Genomic DNA, 22209 nt, shown 5'->3' on the forward strand with positions numbered 1-22209 from the left:
AAAAAAAAAAAAACCCAAGCAACTAAAAAAACCCAACCAGAACAGACTCATTCTCCAAATGCTGGGCACTTTCCCTGCCCTGCTTGATCTGGGGCAGGGCTTTGCTTCTTTTAGCTTGGCGTCGCCATGAGCCCCAGCAGCTCCTCGGCAACATCCTTGTCTAGACAATCTGTTTGAGCTGGGGTAGCAAGCAAAGGTTCCTGGCCTTGACTTGGTGTACTCATATCCTGTGGATGCCAGAACAAAATATCACAAGCTGGTGTCTTGGGAACAGCCAACTTATGTTCTCTGGGCAGTGGACACTAGAACTCCAAATATCAATGACACTGAACCCTGCACAGTGACAATGGGAAGACCCCATCCCTGGCCTCCTCCCACAAGGCTGACCTCAGTGCCACAGCTCTGTGCTCCCTGTGGACACACCAGCCAGCTCATCGCCATCCCTGCCTTTGCTATATAGGCCCTTCCTCTTTATTCGTTGGTATCTTCACCTGAATATCTTCAAGACATGTCTTAAGGTCACTAGTCATATTGTGTTAGAGGCCACCCTATTCCAGTACAATATCATTTTAACCAAAGACCCTATTCCAAATGAGGACCTTCTCAGTTACAAGACGCCAGGAAATTGGGGGATGCCATCCAATGGCATACAAGCAGTAACTGTCACGTCCATCTCAGTTACAAGACGCCAGGAAATTGGGGGATGCCATCCAATGGCATACGAGCAGTAACTGTCACGTCCATCTCAGTTACAAGACGCCAGGAAATTGGGGGATGCCATCCAATGGCATACAAGCAGTAACTGTCGCGTCCCAGGTCCAGACAAGAAATCTACCAGCTTTCCTCTCCCTGTATCGGGGCAACATAAACCCAGCAACAAGAAGTGAAGGGGTAGTGAAAATTAAGTCACATAAAGGCGAAGACCAATGAGGTCCTTCATAGCATCTTCTGGGAGGTGTTACCTGGGGCTTCCTCCCCTGGGGGAATCTCCTGTCCTTGCCTAACCAGAAGACAACTTCCTTCTAGAAATGTTTATCTTTTGTAGAGAGCTGCACGGAGCCACACCTGATAATCAGCTCCTAATATTGGCTAAGGCCTGATCACGCAATGATTGTCAGCTGCTTGCATATGCGTGAACCTATGGGCAGTGCCCACCTGGCAATCCGGGGTTGGCGGCCCGTGCCTTTTTAAGGGCTGGGAGAGGTTTGCCCAGGGGGAGAGAGAGATATCTTCGATTGTCAAAAGGTCCTGGATAAACTGCTAGCAGGAAGAGCTCCTGTGTCGTGTCATCCTTGCTGGTCGAGGTAGAGCCGCGACAATCTTTATTTATCATTTTCATTTATTTCTTTGATAAGGGGTCTCATCATGTAATCCCAATTGTCTTGGCTCATGATGCTCCTGCCTCAGCCTCTTGAGCGCTGAGATTGCACACCTGTACCACCAGATACTTGGAGCCAGAAGTAGCCATCAGGATGGATACCTTTCTCATGATCTAGCACATAAGACCGCCATCTTCACAGACACCGAGGATTCCAGCATCGTGTTGAGCTGAAGCAAGTCGTCAAGGCTGTCCTCAAGTGGTTGCTGATGAGTGGTGGCCGTCCAAGGATGGCCAGCTCCTTGATGATGGAAAAACTCTGGGGAATGTGACCAGCCAGCCAGTCACAGTCCCCAGCCACAGTGGACTGGGTTCTGAGCAGATGACGCCTTCGGAGCCCTGCACTATGAACCCTTCTCCAACCCTCCGGAGCTTCCAGATGTGATGAAGCCACAGGATTCTGGAGGCTGTGCCAATGAGCAAGCTGTGCAGGGAGGCCCCAGGCCCACCCTCTTGAGGCCCAGTCCCCTAATAAAAAAGATTTGGTTGTCAAAACAAATAAATCTGTGGCACCATGGCTTAAGCTGACTCATTACATCACTATAAGATGCACAGTACATTACCTAGAAATTTTCTCAAGCTTGTGAGGGGGCATCATGCTGCCACTCTCAGCACTAACGAATCCATTATCCAAATACACACTTTTAAAACCTAAAACTGGATTAATCCCACTGTCATCCATCACACGTTGAGATCAGAACAGTGTTACTTTTTCACTTGTTCACACATCGGTTTGTCCACTCCAACCTCTGCCTCTCCATTTACCCTGCATCCGTGTGTGTGTGTGTGTGTGTGTGTGTGTGTGCGTGTGCGTGTGGCGTGCACGCACGCACGCATGCATGCAAACATCCCCTTTCTAGAAGGGCAGCAGGCATACTTCATCAGGTCCACCCTAGTTTAGCACAATCTCATGCCATTTACCTACAGATCAAACTTTTGCCCCCTGACTGAGTGAGGACTTACTTCAGCAGGGAGTGGTGGGCACAAGTCACCCGCAGCAGGATCTAGTCTCCGCCACTGCTTGCTCACGGATGCCACGTGAGATGGTGACATAAGGAGGTGCAGGTTTGGACATGTGAAGCTCTGATGTGTTCTCAGCCTTCCTACACACATCCTACAGATTCATTCACTTGGCTACAGCGCAGCCTTTGGGAGGCTTTGGGTGAGAACGACGCTAATTAAAATGTGTTTCAGGTTGAGGGAGGGCTCACTCCTGTGCATATCCAAATCTCTGACCTCGGGACGGTCTCTGCACATCGCCTACAAGAAAGGCGAACCTGTAACTGTCCTCAGGATGGCTTAATCATAGCTGTTATTTTTCCTTTCTAATGCGAGCATTAGACAGATGGTCCTGGGTGGGTTTCTCATGAACACGGGATTAGTGGAATCATCATAGCTTCGCATCCATTACTGTCTCTTTCAATAGCTCCTAAGTGAAGAGTTCTCTAACAGTCCAGGGAAGCACCCTAAATTTATGCAGCAAAGGCAAGCTTATAAAGTTTTGTGTTTTTTTTGTTTTTTTGTTTTTGTTTTTCGAGACAGGGTTTCTCTGTGGTTTTGGAGCTTGTCCTAGAACTAGCTCTTTTTTAAAAAATATTTATTTATTTATTTATTTATTTATTTATTTATTATGTATAATAATATTCTGTCTGCATGTATGCTTGCAGGCCAGAAGAGGACACCAGACCTCATTACAGATGGCAGTGAGCCACCATGTGGTTGCCAAGAATTGAACTCAGGACCTTTGAAAGAGCAGACAGTGCTCTTAACCACTGAGCCATCTCTCCAGCCCCCTGGAACTAGCTCTTGTAGACCAGGCTGGTCTCGAACTCACAGAGATCTGCTTGCCTCTGCCTCCCGAGTGCTGGGATTAAAGGCGTGCGCCACCACCGCCGGGCGCAAGGTTATAAAGTTAACCCCACAGGACAAACGGAAGAAAGATGGAAGGAGAAGACAGAGGAGGAGGAGACAAGAGGGAGGGACCCGACCTCCATAGTTACCCAACCTTCACTGACCATTAAGAACTGGCGAGTCGGGTGCAGCCATGCAAGGCAGCAAGCTGGTGCCATGGGAGAGCTGGGAGGCCAATTCGTCCCACCCGCTGTGAGACTTCAGAAAAGTTACTCACCCACTCTAAATTTGGGGGTTCCAATGTATGAAAGATGGAGATTAATACCTTGCTGTCAAGGTTGCCATGGAAATGGAATGAGGTGATGAACATAGCAAAGCGGAAGACTCCTCATGCCCCTGACAGGGGCCTTGGCCAGTGATGGAGGTGGGTCATCTGTCTATCTGTTGCTTTCATTGGTTAACTAATAAAGAAAACTGCTTGGTCTGATAGGGTAGAATTTAGATAGGCAGAGTAGACAGAACAGAATGCTGGGAGAAAGAAGCTGAGTCAAGAAGTCGCCATGATTCTCCCACTCCAGACAGACGCAGGTTAAGATCTTTCCTGGTAAGCCACCTCGTGGGCTACACAGATTATTAGAAATGGGTTAGATCGATATGCAAGAGCTAGCCAATAAGAGGCTGGAACTAATGGGCCAGGCAGTGTTTAAAAGAATACAGTTTCCGTGTAATTATTTCAGGTAAAGCTAGCCGTGCGGAGCTGGGCGGGAACGCAGCCCACCGCAGCTCCTTCAACAGAGTGGAGCCCCGCCATTCATACTACAACAGACCAGCACCATAAATTAGGCTAGAGCAGAAGGTGCCTGCTAAGTCCAGGGATGCCACAAATAGGGCCAATGACCAGAAAGGCCAACAATGCCAACAATGGTGGCCCTCCCAGGACAAGCTGCCACAGGGTCTGTGGTTGCCAAAGACAAAGGCTACTCGGTTGTCTTAGTTGTCTGTAATGTCAGAGGCCAATTCCAAGATCCTCACAGTCTCCACCAGGTGTGACAACTGCCAATCATATACAGAGGCTCGTTGGGGAGGGGTTCTTGGGGGCAGGTGCCAACCCAACCCTGTAAGGCAAAGGATGGCAGACCTGCCAGCTGTTGCTGTGTTCCCCAATGCCTTCCCTTCCAATCTACAAAACCAGGGACTGAGACAGCACAGCCGTGCAGGGGTGGCGTTTGTAATCCCAGCTGCCTCCAGCTGAGAGGTTTAAATTGGAAAGATTTTAATTAGGTCCTCATAACTGCCTGTGCGTTTATCCAGTTATTCATTCACCCCCTTATTAAGAACCCAGTAAGTGCAATGATGGGCACAATGGGGCTTGACCATTCAGGATCCCAGAGTGATTATAATATAATCTCCTTTCTGCTGGAGCAATGGCTGTCGCAAACGTCTTTTATGGGACAGCCATCAAATCACAGTCTTTAATGAAGGCAGATGGCTCACACAGATTTGCTGTGCAATAGGAGTTTATCATAAGTAGGGGTTTTCATCAAAGTAATTCCAAGGTTCTGAAAACTGCTCGCCACCTCCCCTGGCTCGGTTGTCTTGTATGACCGAGGATCGCCTGCCTCTCCAGGCTGTGTTGCAGAGGAGAACCCAGCCACAGGAAAGAACTGCTGCCACTTGGGGACCAGAAAAAGTAAGGATGAAAGCTGGAGGCCACTCACCTGCCCAGGATGTGTGAGATCAACCGGTAGAGAGTTAACAGACTCTAAGAGACACACGCATGCGTCTGCACGGGGCACGGGATTCCAAACCTTCTGATGCCTGCCCTGCAGGTAGGTACAGGAGGTGGGAGAGAGCCGCTGTCCTAGCAGGTGATCTGAGGGGCAGCAGGACCCTGGGAACAGTCTAGATTGTTCTAAGCCCACCACATACGTTCCCACCCACTGTCTAAGGAGGAGCCTTTGGTGACAGCCTGGTCGTTGTCATTGGATGCCCTGACACCCAGCCTACGCTGCCGACTCTCAAATATCTACCAGAGGCATCACCTCTGTTTTCCTAGGGCCACGTGTCTCTCTGAACACACTACAGACTCTCATATACACAAACAACTAAATTAATGTGCACCCGAACCAACCTCGCTGTCTTCTCAATTCCTGGCTTCCCTCCCTCTGGAGAGGCAGTGTCCCCAACTCCACCAGGCCTCTTGGCAGACGCCCCACAACTCTTCCAGTGTAAAGGGAACACTGGGTCAGCAAGAAGCAGAAAAACACAGCCAGTCTTTCTCAACTGTCTCCCCATGGGACAAAGACATGTACAAGGGCCCTGAAGCTGGCCTTACTAAATCCTCCTGTGGTCAGTCCCTGGCTAGCCTTGCTGGTCACCAATGGCAGAAACACTAACCGCACTTCCAATGAGCTGTTTGTGCGTGGACACCGTAAGCTCCACGGCTGGAGGTGACTACTGTTGGGAGCAGTGAGACCCCAGATCCTGAATTTCTTGTAATCCCCTGATCTGAGTGCCTACAGCTGCTCTGAGCACGAGCCCTTCAGGAGTTCCTGATGGCAGGAGAGTGGTTTCTGGTGGGTTTGGCTGGGGAGTGGCTATCTCTATATAATCTGCCCCTGAACACAATAAAGGGGGCATTCTTGGGGAATTCAAAGATGACCCGTGTCTCTGTCTCTCTGTCTGTGTGTGTCTGTGTATTTAACCTCCAGCCCCCTTGCCTGAAGCTCGAGAACTGGGTGCCAGCGCACAGAGCGCAGACACAGGTGCGCGGCAGACTACTGTCCTAACTGCACAGAGAAATACATCCAAGGCACAGAGGGGTTAGGTCACTCTTCTGAGGCTACAGAGCTAGGGACTGGAGCCAGGTACTGTGGCTCTACAGATTGTTGTCCTCAGGAGGACCCCATCTCACCCAGGTCCTGTTCCCAGAGTTCCCATGCTGGATTGTGCTCCCTGCCTGTGCTACATGATGACCATGCCCAGCAACTCCCAGAGGCAAGAATGAGATCACCTGTCCACGGGTTCCAAGGGTCAAGGGCACAGCCTTTGGGATCACCTGGGTCCCAGCAGAAACAATGAGGGTGACAAGGGCTGAGCATAGCAGTCCCTTTTTCTCTCGGCACCCGAGTGGAGCTGATCCAAAGGAGGGGTTGGCTGAGCCGCTGTGTGAATCCCTGCACCTGCCTTCCTCCCTCAAGTTCAGAAGGAAGAATGTTCTAAGCAGGAGCGTCCTGAGGATCACATCGAGGGGCAACAGAGCCTCAGAACTGTTCTGACCGTGGCCTTGGGAGCCACGAAGCATCTCTTCTGTCACACTGCCAGTCTGAGTTTCAGAGATAGAGAGGAAACGGCACCCACCCTTCCTTCCTTCCTTCCTTCCTTCCTTCCTTCCTTCCTTCCTTCCTTCCTTCCTTCCTTCCTTCCTCCCTTGCTTCCCCTCCCTCCCTTCTTCATTCCTTCCTTTTTCTTCCCTCCTTCTTGACTGTAACATGAATGGCCAGGCCTGTTTGTTGTTGGGGTTTTTGTCCTGCCCAGTACCCCACAACTGTTTAGTCCCAAAGAAAATCACTCAAAGATCTCTACAATTTATAAAGCTGATTGGCCCATTAGCTCTAGCCTCTCACTGGCTAACTATTACATCTTGATTAACCCATTTTTCTGATCTATGTTAGCCATGTGGCTCAGAACCTTTTTTCAGTGGGGCAGCTTACATCCTGCTGCTTCTGTGGTCTGGGCAGGAGTGGGAGGAATCAACTTCCTCCTTCCCAGAATTCTCCTGTTCTCATTACATCATTTCTACTTCCTGTCTGGTTTTCCCACCTATACTTCCTGCCTGGCCAATCAGCATTTATTTAAAACATGATTGACAAAATACAGACAATTCTCCTGCACCACACTTGACTAGGTCTCACGTAGCCCAGGCTGGCTTCAAATTAACCAAAGATGACCTTGAACATCTGGTCTTCTTGCCTTCCACTTGCAAGTATTGATCACAGATGGGTGCCCCAATACATGGGTAGTGCGGTACTGGGCCCTGAACTTGGCCCTTGCACATGCTAGGCAAGCTATTTACCAACTGAGATACATTTGCTTTTTGTTTTTTATTACATTTTATCCCCTTATTTTGAGGGGGTGAGTTCAAACAACACCACCACCCACAGCAGAGGTTAAAAGACAGCTTGGAGTCAGACCATGTGGATGGATATTGGCATTGAACTTAGGTCATCAGGCTTGGGTAGACAGCACCTTAACCTGATCAGCCTTTTCACCAGAGCCACCTGAGGGGTGAAAGCTATCACCTGCTCACGTCAGTCGTGTTAATGGGGCAAACTTCTGGAGATCACTGGAAACATGGGAAACCCAATCACTCCCAGCAAGGGCTCCCTCCCCACTCTGTTCCTGAAAACAGCCAAGCTGCACCTGAGCTTCCAAACTGTTCTCTCCTGGGTCAGACAGCTTTGAAACTTCTCTGACTCTGCAACACCAGAGCCTGAAAGTGCCTACCCAGATGATGCTGTAATTTAAAGTGTCCCCAAGTTCATGTCCTGATAGAACTTAGATTTGGGCCCCATGGGAACAATTAGAGTGGCATATATCCACGGGGGGTGATGGGGTTGTCCAAGACAGACTTAATGCCTTCGATAAATACAGGACAGGTGGCGTGAGCCACCACCTGAAGCTCTGTCTCCCAAGTGAGATCCTGTGCCGCGTGCTTGCTGAAGGCCTCAGCAGACGCTGGCACCATGTCCTTAGATTCTCAGCCCCAGAGCCCTGAACTAAATAAGTCTTCATTCTTTTTTTTTTAAATATTTATTTATTTATTATGTATACAATATTCTGTCTGAATGTATGTCTGCAGGCCAGAAGAGGGCACCAGACCTCATTACAGACGGTTGTGAGCCACCATGTGGTTGCCGGGAATTGAACTCATGACCTTTGGAAGAGCAGGCAATGCTCTTAACCACTGAGCCATCTCTCCAGCCCCCTAAGTCTTCATTCTTTATAAACTGCTGGTCCTGTGGTATTTGTCACATCAGAAAACAGTCTAAGGTGGGTGGAAGCCTTCACTGCCCACCAGATGGGTCATTGTTTGTCTCCAGAAGCCATGTAGGTGACAGTTGCTCAGGCCAGGTCCCAGTCTTTTTTAAAAACTGGGGCATCTGATTTGTCACTTGCCCACTAGCCAAGGACAACTCACTATCAATGCTAAGGAGGAAGAGGGGGTAAGAGTAAAGGCGTCTGCTGCTGAGTCCCACAGCCCAAGTTCAATCTCGAGGACCCACACAACAGAAAGAACAAACTCCTACAAAGCATCCTCTGATCCTCACCCTGCTTCTGTGTTGGGAAATCGGGGTCCTCCTCAGCAGCACAGAGAAAATGGTGCTCCTTTTCTTGGCTGGGGCCTGAGTTCCTTTGTGGTGAGCCGCAGGCGCTGTGTGAAGACAGCGCTGGTTGCACGCACAGCAGTCCCACAAGGTCAAGAGTCAAGACCAGCAGTCCCACAAGGTCAAGAGTCAAGAACCAAGGGTGGTACTCCAAGGACAGCTGGCAGGCAGCTGGTCCCCAGAGGGAAAGGAAGGAGTCTCCCTGCTCCAAGGCTCCCTTCTCCTCAAGTGCTCAAGCGAGGTGGGAAAGGTTCACATCTCTAAGGCTGCTTGCTCCGTCCTCAGGAGTGTGCGTCCCCCCAATGCTGTGCATCCTCCTAAATTTTAGTCTGGCGGCTGCCTTCCCACAGAAACGAACCGGCTTGAAGAGTAGCGTTCTATAGATTAATTTATTTCCATTTTATGTGCATGAGTGATTTGTCTGCATGTATGTCCATAAACCACTTAGGTGCCTGGAACCCACAAATACCAGAAGAGGGCATAGGATCCCCAGGAACCAGAGCTACGGAGGCTCGTGAGCCATGATACGAGTGCCAAGAATCAAACCAGGGTCCTCTGGGAGAGCAATAACTGCTCTTAACCAATGAGCCATCTCTCCAGCCCCTTAAATTTGAATTTGGGCCCTTCTGAAAGACCTACTGGCTGGGCCACTTTCTTTCTTTAAATATGGAAGAAAACTCACAAATAAGTTTTTAAAAAAGTTTATATGAGTCCTTTGCCCACGTTTCCATATTTCCCTTCCTTTTTCTTTTCTCTTTTCTTCTCTCCTCCTCTTCCTCTTCTTCTCTGCCTCCCCTCCTTGAGACAGAGTTTGGCTATGAAGCCCTGTTGAGTCTTAAGGCATCTATGTAGCCCAGGCTTGCCTCCTGCATTCCTATCTCAGCCAACCAAGTGCTGAGATTTTAGGCACAAGACCCCCCCCCACACCCAACTCCAGCTTTTTCCCTTTGCCCATGTCTTTCTTTCTTTTTTATTTTGATATTTGTTTATTGATTTTATTGAGCTCTACATTTTTCTCTGTTCCCCTCCCTGTCTCTCCCCTCCCCTTCAACCCTTTCCCATGATCCCCATGCTCCCAATTTACTCAGCTCTTGTCTTTTTCTACTACCCATATAGATTCGGTCTATGTAAGTCTCTTTTAGTGTCCGCATTGTTGTCTAAGTTCTCTGGGATTGTGATTTGTAGGCTGGTTTTCTTTGCTTTATGTCTAAAAGCCACCTATGAGTGAGTACATGTGATAAATGTCTTTCTGGGTCTGGGTTACCTCACTCAATATGTTTTCTAGTTCCATCCATTTGCCTGCAAATTTTGAGATGTCATATTTTTTCTGCTGTGTAGTACTCCATTATGTAAATGTACCACATTTTCCTTATCCATTCTTCAGTCGAGGGGCATTTAGGTTGTTTCCAGGTTCTGGCTATGACAAACAATGCTGCTATGAACATAATTGAGCACATGTCCTTGTGGTATGATTGAGCATTCTTTGGATATATACCCAAAAGTAGTATTGCTGGGTTTTGAGGAAGGTTTTTTCCTGATTTTCTGAGAAATCGCCACACTGACATCCAAAGGGGTTGTACCAGCTTGCATTCCCACCAGCAATGCAGAAGTGTTCCCTTTACCCCACAACCTCTCCAGCATAAGTTGTCTTCAGTGTTTTTGGTCTTGGCCATTCTTACAGGTGTAAGATGGAATCTCAGAGTTGTTTTGATTTGCATTTCTCTGATGACGCCCTTTGCCCATTTCTACATTGAGTTCTGATTATTGCTGAGTTGAGTAAGTCCAGCATATGTATATTTTTCCCCGGCATCAGATTCTTCCCTGATAAATGATTTACAAATATTCCCTCCCATTCCGTGGGTTGCTGAAGATTAAGTTTTAATTGCAGTTTTATCAAGGCTTCCTGTCTTGTGTTTGGGATTTTGGTGCCTTATCTTAGAAGCCAAATGTAACATCATGAATTTTGCATTTAGATCTTGATCCAGTTCAGTGGAACAGAAACTCTCATATTTGTTGAAAAGCTGTTCTTTCCCCATGACTGCTCCTGGTACTGTCACTAATTCACCAGACCACAGGCCTGCAGGCCTTCTTCGAGGCCCTCAGCTCTGGTCCCTGCACCACCACTACCTGGTTAACCTTTTTTTAAAAAAAAAAAAATGTTTTTTTGAGACAGGGCTTCTCTGTGTCTTGGAACTCGCTCTGTAGACCAGGCTGTCCTGGAAAACAGATTACTTTTTAAAATTTTCAGCAAGTTGGGATTTCTTCAGACCTACTTCGTGACCATTTTATTGACATTTCTGCCCATAATTATACTCATCCAGTTATACATACAAAAATACTAAAGCTAGTGCAAAAGAGGTGTTTATTACATGCCTTTGGACTGTGGAACAAACTCTGGTCACCTATGAGAGCCTGCGGGGCTGCAGGGACTCTGGGGGACCCTGGGGTCTTGACTCCTCACAGAAGCAGTCTGAATGTACTCATCCCGGAGATTCCTGAGAGCAGCCAGCCCTGAGATCCGCTCTCCTCCCTCTCCATCGCCATTGGAGCCATGCTTTCTGCCACATTCTCCGGAGGGCTAGCCCGGCAATCAGTGATAAGGTGTATTAGAGCAGAGAGGGCTGGGCCTCGGAGGGGGGGTAGGGGGGAGGGTGGTGGTGGCCAGGAGCAGCAAGCAGCTCCATGCATCTCTACCGACTGTGTATTGGAGTCCTGGGCTTGGTGAGTGTCTGCAAGGACTGAGCAGACAGATTTGGGGGTTACCCGCCAGGCTAAGACTTATTTATAAGAGAAAAAGATGTGCCATGACTACTGACGCAAAGCAGTCTTTGTTCCAAAGGAAAGAAGAAATGTCTTAATACGAAGCTGAGTATGAGCGACCGCAGGAATGTGGACCAAAGAAAGCCACACCAGAGCAGATTTACCTGGTACATCAGTGGCAGCGCCAGGTGGGCAAGTTACAGCAGAGAGACGCCTCTCAGGCGTCCTAGGCTTCACTGATAGTCACAGGAACGGCGGCTCAGACACAGAAGCGGCCGCCAAGAGACTAAAGGCTAAAGACCAAGATAACTTGCCTCTGGCCTTGCAATATTCCAACTCTACGATCCTAGAGTTCTCAGTAATCGATCCGCCTGGAAGACCTGCAGTGCCAATGTGGCAACTTTCCCGGGAAGCTTCCATTCACATCAGGGGGGATGGTGCATCTGCAGGAGCCCGAGACAGGCTCCTTTGGGTCTCTCATTGCAGAGAGCTTGCTTTCTGTCAGATAATTCCAGAGGCATATGCAGAGGACCTCTGCCCAGGGAAACCCAGGTGGCAACCAAGGCTTCCATGAGGGTTAGCCCAGTGAATCCATCCTGCTGTTGGCCATGGCTCCTGTAACTCCGGGCCCGGCAATGAAACCACGAGTACGTGACGGACCCATACACTTGTGCGGACTCTCTGAGGCAAGCAGGACATGCTCCAGGCACTCTGCTTGATGATTTGGCTCAGTATACTAGCGCAAAACTTCTATCATGCCTTGGACCAAGCTACGAGTCCAATCTGTCCTATGTATTGGTAACACCGGTAATATTAGCAGCAATTGTTCACTCTCTGATGAGGGACATTCACTCAGCAAACACCTGTTGGCTGTAGATCCTCAACGAGGTGCTAAATCTGAACAAGGAGACAGGAGCCAAAGCAGATTAGGCAGGCACGGCTCTTGTCCATCTGTCTGCTGAGGAGGGAGGCCACCTGTCCTCCGTGTGAAGGCTTCACTACAGAAACTAATCTTGGGCAAACTAAACAAGTTGGTTGCCCTTTTCTTTTCTGGAACCTTCGGAGAGCAAGCCCCTGCAAAAGCCTGAGCTTTGAACTCCTGGCCTCCAAAATGGAAAGAATTTGTTTCTGTCACCTCAAGCCACTCTCGGTCTCGGTCTTTTGTCACAACAACCCCAGGAAAGGTTTACATGTCTAGGAAGCTAGTCTGCAGGTCCAGATCTGACAGGCTGCGGAGGACCCAGATTCAGACCCGTTCCACAGAGCCTAGCTGCTAGCCCGTGTCTCACGTGGACCCAATGGGTGTTAGCGCTGATTGCCCATAGCCCTCCACACATGCTTTTGTTCTCTGCCGCGACAGCTCTCCTTACTCTGAGATGTTTCCATGGGAGGCTGTGTGGGTTTTCGCTTTGGAAGAAAAGGTTTAAATGAGCAGAGCATCTTTTAGCAAAATACACACCCGCTGCCTAGTTCTGCTCCCAGCATACGATAGACACGGAGCACACGGCCTCATACTGTTGCCCAGACAACTCATTCCGTCTCTTTGAGACGCTGGCAAGTAAACCTTGTCTTTCCTCCTTTCCCTTCTCTTCCCCTTCCTTCTCTCTTCCCCCTTTCTCATATCTTCCCCCTTCCCTTCCTCTTCCTCTTCTCTTCCCATTCCTCTTCTTTCTCCTTTCCTTCTCTCTTCCTCCTTTCTCTTCTCTTTCCTCCCTTCTCTTCCTGCCCTCCTTTCCCTCCTCCTCCATCCTTCCATCCTCCCTCTCCCTTCCCCCCCACTCCTGTCCTCTCCTCTGCCTCTTCCTCCTTCCCTCCCTTCCTTCCTGTAACTGGGACTGTGTCCTTCAATACCTCCTGACTGCAGAGAGGTCTGCTGAGCCCAGGGCTCCGCTCCCCGATGGCCTCCACAAGCTCTGCTAACCTGTGTCCTGCTGACCCAGATTCCCCCTGCCCAGCGCCGTAATCTCAGAGTCGAGGATATAGTCCGGCTGTTCTGATGCCACTAGGCTGATTTCATCAGACAGATGGCTTTTGCTAAGCACATCAAGTCTCTTAAGATGTCCATTAGAATAAATGTCACTCAACCGATTTGACATGACCACAAAGACTGTCCAGGTCCAGCTGTAGAGACAGGAAGTCAGGGGCAGCCCAGGGGAAAGTGCTGACGTTCAGCAAGTGCCACATGGCAAAGGGCTTTTCTTATTTCGCTCACTCTATAATCCTACGGCTCTGGTGAGCTATGGTGAGCTATGTCAGTCATCAGGCGCCCAAAGGAATGGAATACAGTTGCTTAGGTTTGCCTTCTACTGTCGTGATAGACACTATGACCAAAAGCAGCCGAACGGGGAGGAAGGGTTTATCTGCCTTACAAGCCACCATCTATCATGAGGGGGGCAGGAACCTAAACAAAGGTCACGGAAGTACATTGCTTACTGGCCTGTTCCTTCCAGCTTGCTAAGCCTGTTTTACACACCTCAGGACCACCCACCTAGGGGTGGACCTGCCCACAGTGGGGTGGGTCCTCTCCCTCCCATCAATCACTTTTAAGACCACCTCCCATGGGCTTACCTACAGGCCAATTTAATGGAGGCAATTTCTCAACCAATGGACATTCCTTTTTCTCAGGTGATCCTGGCTGTGTCCCTTTGACAAAACCCTGCCCAGCATCTTGGTCTTTATAGCAGCGAGCAGTTTGGGATGAAGTAACTGATGAAGGAAATGAAACCCCATGGAAGACTACAAAAGTACTTAATGTTAGACAACTATGGATCTTCGGGGGGAGGGGGGTGGGAAATCACAGAGTTCACTTGACAGCCTTGAGAAGCTTGAGCTTCCCAGATCCTGAGAGACCCATGCATTCCCTCAGGCAGTGAAGCTTTCGGGGTCACTTTGTGTTTCTCCATGTGTTCCCTTGATAGTCAGGGAAGCATGAAGGTTTGACAGGACAATGGGTCTCCGGCATTGAAATGCTGGCCCTGGATAGCTTGCATGCAGCATTGTTTCCTGGGGCTACAACTGTTTGATCCTGGAGATGGCCATTATATTCTGTTTCTGATAAAAGTATTAAAAATCTGATTGTTCTCAATAAAATTGTCACAGTCTCCTTTGTGCCGTGGCCCCTCCAACCTGGCCTGACTTCATCCCTCACAGCCGTATCAGGTGACCTTGGCTTGCGAAGTAAGAGTGGGTGCTTATAATGTTTATTTGTTTTTATTGGAGGGTATGTATGTGCCCGGGTGTGTGTGTGTGTGTGTGTGTGTGTGGTGTGTGAGTGTCGTGAGGTCCAGTCTGCCAAAGTGGGTGCCTGTGATCAGCCTAGGCCCTCTCTTGTCCAAGGCGGACAAGAATAGTGACAGTGGGCTGACCACCACCAACCAGCTTTCCACCGTCCTCTGAGTCATTTGTTAACGTTCTGTGGAAGTGTTCAGAAAGATGACAAATGGTGCAGGAGATGGCTTCCGGAAGGAGATTCAAAAGGAAAACCTCCTGCAAACACAGTATCTAACCGGACTCTCCAGGCCCGTTGGGTGTCTAGTCAGCAGACATCTTTCTGCAGGAATCGCCACCCTGAGCCCTGCTCATGGGGCTGCCCTCGCTGAGTGGCATGCCTGACCTTAGAGTCCTGCAGCCCAGGGGTCTGCTCCAGGCCTTTCTGTTGACTGCAGGTGACTTGGAGACGATGCTTGGCATTCCTTTGCTTGTAGCAGAAAGGCATACCTATTTCCAAATAAGGTAGCTCTGAGGTCTCTGAGCCTGGAGTGTCAACGCATAAGCTTGGAGGGGACACAACTCAACCCACAAACTCTGTGGCGGCACAAATATCAGCACTCAGAAATTAAGGCAGGGGAATCACAAGTTGAAGGCCAGCCTGGATTATGTCATTTTAAAACATCACCACCAACAAAACAACACCAACAAAAAAAAACCTAAAAAACAAAACAAAAAGCTGCATCTTAACGTATTCATGAGGCCTTAAGTGGGTTTTATATGTGTAACAATATGGGCTGTGGAAATCTTTGATAGATATAATTACCTTGAAACTCTGCAAGTTTTCCAAAAGCTATGCACACCCACACTGCACAGCGCCTCACATTCACCCCAGTGAATTCTCACTGCCAGTGAGAAGAGTGTGTGTATGTGTATGTGTACATACTCACTGGACGATGCAGTCAGACCTCAGAGCACAGCATTGCTGGCAGCTGCTGGAAACCCCGAGTGAGCCCTGTGATCGCCGTGGGAGGTGGGTGAGCAGGCTGTGCAGTGTCAGGACAGCGGGTTCTACCCCACAGGAAAGCAGAGCCAACCCCAGCTCCTCATGCTGGTGCTGCAGCAGTTAAGAAGCACCATACTGAGACACCCAGGCACTGAAGAGATCACACCCTTCATCCCCTGGAAGGCACGGGGTGCCAGGGTACACAAAGCAGTGGTAACCTCTTGACCTTTGGGGTAGAGTAGTGACAAAGGGTCTTTTGGGATCTGGAGTCCAGGGATTATGAGATTGGTGGGGCAGGGTAGGTAGTGTTCTATTTCTTAGGATGTTAGTTGTGTATTCGGTGAATCTATGATGATTATTTGTGCAAGGGTTATGCTGAAGGAAAAGTGAAGGAACAGAACCATCTCCTCTCTGCTGGTTCCTAGTATAATGACTTAGGGTCAGTTAGTCGTGAGTCAAGACAGAAATAAGAGCATTGAAATGAGAATAGGGCTTCCCTTCACTGTAGCAAAATACATGAGACACCCATCTTAAAAAGAGGAAGGTTTGTTGTGCCTCATGGTGTTAGAGATCTCAGTACATGGGCGAGTGGCCTGTTGCTGGGCTCTGCTGTGATGGGGAGTTCACAGAAGGAGCTTGCCTGAAGCCATCTGGGGAGCTGAGGTGGAGACGGGTATTGGAAGGGTGCAGGTGAGCATTGACTGAGACACACCAATGAGGTCATGCCCTCTTTCTTGCTGATGACTCTGCTGCCTTAAGGTAGAACCGTCCAGAGCAGAGAATAAAGAAAGTGTAAAGAGACACAAATCAGTTCAGATATGCTTGGCCCCCTACTGGGTCTCCAAATCCCTCTTAAACTTTTCCTGGGTTGTTCAATGGCTTTCAGAGCCGCAGTTATGGGATTGGGCGCTAGATTTTCATCCTCCTGACGTGGATGGTGGGATGTTTCGGAGGATGGTGATTCTTTGGTTATTTGGAGAGATCATTTTGTTTTCCTGGAGGATATTTTTTTCTGGTTTTGGAACCCCCCTATGTAGTCCTGGCTGGGCTGGGATTTGCTGTGCACATCAGGCTGGCCTCAGGTCTCTGGTCCTCCTCCACCTCTGCATCCTGAGTGCTGGGTTACAGTCATGGCTGATGTAATGTGTTTGTGCAACTGGAAGTCGGATTATTCAGGGAAGCTCAGAGAAATCCCTTTTGGTATTATGTAATGTTTCCCACCTGACAGAGACTTGAGACCCAGGAGGAAACAGAAGGTGCCTCTTAGGACTCCTTTAATGAGTGCTCTGACCTCCAGACCACCCTGCCTGTGGGTGTCTTGATGGCTGTGAGGGCCCTTGAGGGCTTCCCAGACCCCAGACACTCCTCTGGTTTCCAGTTCTTTCCTTTCTCCTTGTGTCTGTCCCATACCTGTGAAAACGAACGAAGAGGCTCATGGGAAGGCGAGGTGCCATGCAGCAGCCCAAAACACAGAACGCTGGCTAAATGCAAGTTGCAGATCAACAGCAAAATGTTTGAGATACACAAAGGGGTTATTTAACTAGATGGCCGACGCTGTATCAGGCAGCCCTTCCACACATGTTTTCCACAGCTGGCGAGGTGAAAAACAGGGACGTACACTACACCGCTAGAGATGGACCATGTTCCCTCCACGCTTGTATGCTGAGGCCCCATGTCCTGGGACCTCAGAATGTGACTGGATCAAGTCTTCAGGGAGGTAGTTATGCTAAAAATGGGGGGTTAGGGTATGGGCTAGGGTGGGCCCTAAGCTTATATGGTAGCCGTCCTAAGAGGACAACCCAGACGAGGACACAGTATGAAGTCGGACATCTTCAAGTCAAGGAGAGATGGCGCAGATCTACATCTGCTGACACCTGGTCATCTCAAACCATCACCTTCTGGATCTATAAGAGATGTGTTTCTGTGGCTTGAGGTGCCCAGCATGTGGGCTGGTTATGGTAGTCCAAATGGGCTAATACACATGCCCCTGTGCTTGGATAAAGAAAGGAGAAACATTCTGGAGAAGGGATGGAGAAGTGAAGGCCTCTGGACGTGAGCAGGATGCACCAAGAGGCAGACCCCTCAACAGCAATGCCAACTTCCTCCCGTCTTCCCTCTTCCCCTACTCCTCTCCCTTCCCTTCCCTCCTCTCCCTTCCCCTTCCCCCCCCCCCACACACCCTGCTTGTCTCCAGGTCCCTCCTCCCTCCTACCATTGGCAACAGGAGGGAGGGAAGATAGGGATCTCAGCTCCAGGCTTCCTTCTGCCCGCTCTTTTCAGAGATTGGTTTGTCCAGCCGTGGGATGGACACACGGGCAAGCTTGAGCGACTTGCTCCGTACCAAAGCCTCTGCCACGACTTAATTCAAATGGCCACCCACGCAAAAGCAGTCTTGCTGCTGCTCGCTCATCCTCCCAAAAGACTCCTATTTCTCTGAAAATTGATGACCTCAGGCCATGTACAAAGGTCCCTCACCCTGGCACATGTAAACCAGGCACAAAGTCCAAAACAACAGGGAGAGGAAAGAGCAGACTCAGGGATTAAAAAAAAAAAACCCAAATTACAAAATACAACCAAATGATGCTCTCTTCTTACCTCTTAGGTTAAAAAATACCTAGATGGGGGAGGGGAACGCTGGCTTAGTTTGCACAAAGTTCCTGGGTTTAATCTTTTTTTTTTTTTTTAGTTTTTCGAGACAGGGTTTCTCTGTAGCTTTGGAGCCTGTCCTGGCACTAGCTCTCGTAGACCAGGCTGGCCTCGACCTGGGTTTAATCTTAACATGAGAGAGAGACAGAGACAAAGACACAGAGAGACAGAGACAGAGGGACAGAGACAGAGAGAGAAAGAGAAAACAAAGGCCAACAGGAACAGTGGCTGAAGAAGCTCAGAGACCTGGGTGTAGCTAAGTGATCACTGGCCAGCCATATGTAAGGCTCTGTGTTCAACAGCCCTTGGGAGCTGTTGTCAGGAGAGGTATGGAGAAAAGAACAGGGTAGTCTCTGGGAAGATGTGGACCGCTTGCTCTCAGAAGCACCAACCACATTCCACCCAGCATGGGGAGAAATATGGGCATCCTTTGGCTCTCGGTGCAGGCATATCGTGAGATGACAAAAATCAGAGGAAAAGGCCTGGGCCAAAAGCCACGCCTCTTCCTGTTTCAGAGCCTGTGGGACTGGAATGCTACGGGTTAGCCAGAAGCTGGTGGCCCTGAGGGCAGCCTCCTTTTCAAGGTGCAACAGTGAGCCTTTCCTTCCCTAGTCTGGACCCCAGTTTTTGGAAATGACCGGAAATTGTTTAGAATCACATTAGCAGGTGGAGATGGGTGACCAAACTAAGCTCCGTGCTCAGAGATAAATCTGAAACGTGGCAATAATGTGGCAGCTCTGTGCCTTCCTGCAGGTTGTCACCTTGAGTGAGGACAGTGGTGGGTCCCTAACTGTCGCATCACCGCTGTCTACCATCTCCATCTCGGTTCCTACCCAGTGGTCTGCCGTAGTCTATGACACCGTTTTGCTTGTGATAAACCCTGTCCACTTGCTATGCTGCAGTCCGGGGATCTCAGCTGCATTCTTTCCATGGAGATCATAAAGACCAAAGAGCTCTAGCGAGTCCAGAGCAAAAGCTCCGTGACAATGTCTGTGGAGTCCTGGTCATCTAAGGACCAGCTACAGTACCCAGGAAGTAAAACCTGCGTATCAGGAGAGCCTTGTGTGGCTTAGGGAAGAGGAGGTAGGGACTACTGTCCTTCATTGCCAGATCAAGCTGGCATGTGGGCCCAGAAGGAAACCTGTACCCCTTCACCTTCTCAGGCTCCCCAAAGAGGACCCCCCGCTGAGATCATTGGGCACGGATCCCAGAACCAATTGAGAGAAGATCTGCCCTCATTTCCTTTGAATGCTAAGACAAGCTCTCTGTGCGTCCAGGGGGTGAACTCGGAGAGTTCAGACTGGCCAAGGCCCAAGTGGGTCTCCCTACCAAGTTGGCTCACCAGCCCCTCTCTGCCTGTCTTGCTGGGAACCATGAGGGTTGCCCATCTTGGTGGCTCCATGCTCCTGGCTCACAACTTTTTATATCATCTCTCCTTCAGCCTGGATGATTCTAGTCTCTAACCCTCATTCCTTTGGGCACCAGGACCATTAGCATCACCTAGGGTTGGAAGCAGATTCAAAGGCTGCTCTGGAACTGCTGAAGAAGTCTCCATTTCCCCCTAAGACCCCCGGGCCCACCCCAGGGAGAGGAGCTTACAGAAACAGCTGCAGGGTCTGCCCCTCCCCTCCTCCTCACACTCTGCTCTTTTCTCTCCCAGCAGGCGAGCGCAGGCTGCCTAGGAACCAGCATGTCGTTTGGAAGCCAAACGGTGTTCATTTGGTTTATTTATCTTCTCGGAGCTTCGTCTATTTTGGGTCTCAGCCATTCTGAAAAGGCTTGGGCTGTTTTACTTGCTCAGGGTGGGGTAAGAGTGCCGGAGTTAAAGTTGAGGAACGTTTCTGTGCCTACTCCTGGAGCTTGTGGGCTTGCCCAGCATCGGGCGGGCCCAGCATCTCCACCTGGCTGCCTGCCCAGTAATCGACGCAGACCATCAGGGTCAGGCCCTTCCCACACCCGTATCTGTTGTTCTCAAAAAAGAAAGAGAGCGCTGCCCTTTCCTCTAGAAACGTTCTCTTCTGGGTGGGGCAGGGCCTCTTCCTCACCGCAAGCCACTCCGCCCTCCATCGCTCCGTGCGAGTCACGTGATTCCGGCATGCCTCTGTATTGGAATTTGTGTGGTGACTGGCCCAGTGCTGCCAGGTGCTGAAGCTAGCCCATTCACGGTGTGTGGGGCTGCTCACACTGAGCTTGAATGGGGACTGTTTGAGGGACTTGGAAACTGCAATGACGTCCATAAGCAAGCCCCGTCTTAAGGTGGGCCACCCCGGTTTTCTTCTCTTCAGCAATTTCCTGGACCCACCACCCCCACCCCAGGAGCTGTGCCCATCTCAGACAAGCCACAGATCAAAGTTGACGCCTGAGGAAGTCTTCACTTCCTCCCCGATGCGTGTTCCAGTCCTGAAGGCCCCGGGCTTAAGAGCTTGCCAGAGTCCGAAAGCATTGCCCTTTCAGTCTCAACCGCTTTGAACCTGATTTGTCATTTGTCACTAAAAAAGTTCCAGCGCCTTCCTATCGTGGAAGTCTTTCAGTGACTGCCGTGGTAGAGACAGGACCTTAAGCTCCCAACGTGGCCCATGCTCTGTGTTTCCTCCGGTGGGAACACATCGCCTACCCTTGAAGGCGCGAGTGCCTGCAGCGCGCTGCTGGCCCCGGGTTTCCTCTGGATGCCACAGCATCCGCACCCGGGCAGCTGCACTGTGCTGTCGCATGGCAATCAACTACACCTGTGTTTCCTCTGCTTCTCTGCGCACCTGAGAGCCTGTAGCCACAGAAGTTTTGGAATCCCATAACGTCTCTAACACAACACACGCGGAGCATCACAAACCACCAGTGTATGTGAACAAACTGTGTTGTAGTAGATGTTTGCGGACGTGCACTTCAAGAAAAGCCATGCTCTACTACATGACTTATTTTCTTTAATACTTTCATAAAGCAGCGGCTGGAGATTGCTCAGTGGTTAAGAACACCTGCTCCTCTTGCAGATGACCAGAGTTTAGTGCCTGCACCCACAGCTGGCAGCTCACAACTACCTGTAACTCCAGCTCCAAGGGTTATGATGCCCTCTTCTGGCCACCAAGGCAACTGCACACATGCAAGCCCACACGTGTGCACACACAGTTAAAAAGAAAAAGAGATAGTTTCATAAGCAGAAGGACACTGGGCAGCATTTTAAAAATTTTTCTTCAGTATATTTACTACTTAAAAGCTTAACTTTTATAAAAAAGTAAGTGTACTCCTGTGAAGTAGGTTTTACCAGTTTGGGAGAACAAAATAAAATTATCCATTCCACTGCTTGTTTTAAAGAAAGCCCCCGAATAGTCAAAGCAGTCCTAAAGAGAAAGCTCCCAGCTGGAAGCAGCACAATACTTGACTTCACTCTAGGGACAATGCTAGCCTGGTAGTGACATTCAAAACAGTGACCAATGGAATGGAAGAGTGGAGATTAGAAGGCTATGGCCATCTAACTTTTCACAGTGGTGACAAAAACATTTAGCGGGAAAAGATACAAGTCATGCTGGCAAAAGTGGAAATCCCCATGCAGAAGAATGAAATCAGATCCTCATCTTTTATACAAAAAATCAACTCAGAAGCCACCTGTGGTGTGGCATGTGCCATTAGAAACAGAACTCGGGAGATGGAAGCAGCTTGATCGCAGGGTTCAAGGGCTAGCCTGGTCTACATAGCAAGGTGTAGACCATTCAGAGATACATAGTGAGACCTGGTCTCAAAAAAGGAGAAAGAAAGGAGGGGGGTGTGTGCTAAATCTGAAGTGGAACAAGGACCTCAATTTAAAGTCTGAGGCTACTAGGGGAAACAAGGGTAAGCTTCAGTGTCAGCAAGAACCTGACAGGACCCCCACACACACATACACACACATACACATACACACACACACATACACACACACACACACATACACACACACACACAGCAAGAACCTGACAGGACCCCCCCCCTCACACACACACACA

The 22209-nt window shown here is 49.5% G+C and overlaps 1 pseudogene; it reads left to right on the top strand.

Moving 5' to 3' along the window:
* The first annotated feature begins 1472 nt into the window (after positions 1–1472).
* The window catches only part of LOC101996144, a 28217-nt pseudogene continuing 7480 nt past the window's right edge, over positions 1473–22209 (top strand).

Source organism: Microtus ochrogaster, chromosome 19 (assembly GCF_000317375.1).
Source record: "Microtus ochrogaster isolate Prairie Vole_2 chromosome 19, MicOch1.0, whole genome shotgun sequence".
NCBI classification, from domain to species: domain Eukaryota; kingdom Metazoa; phylum Chordata; class Mammalia; order Rodentia; family Cricetidae; genus Microtus; species Microtus ochrogaster.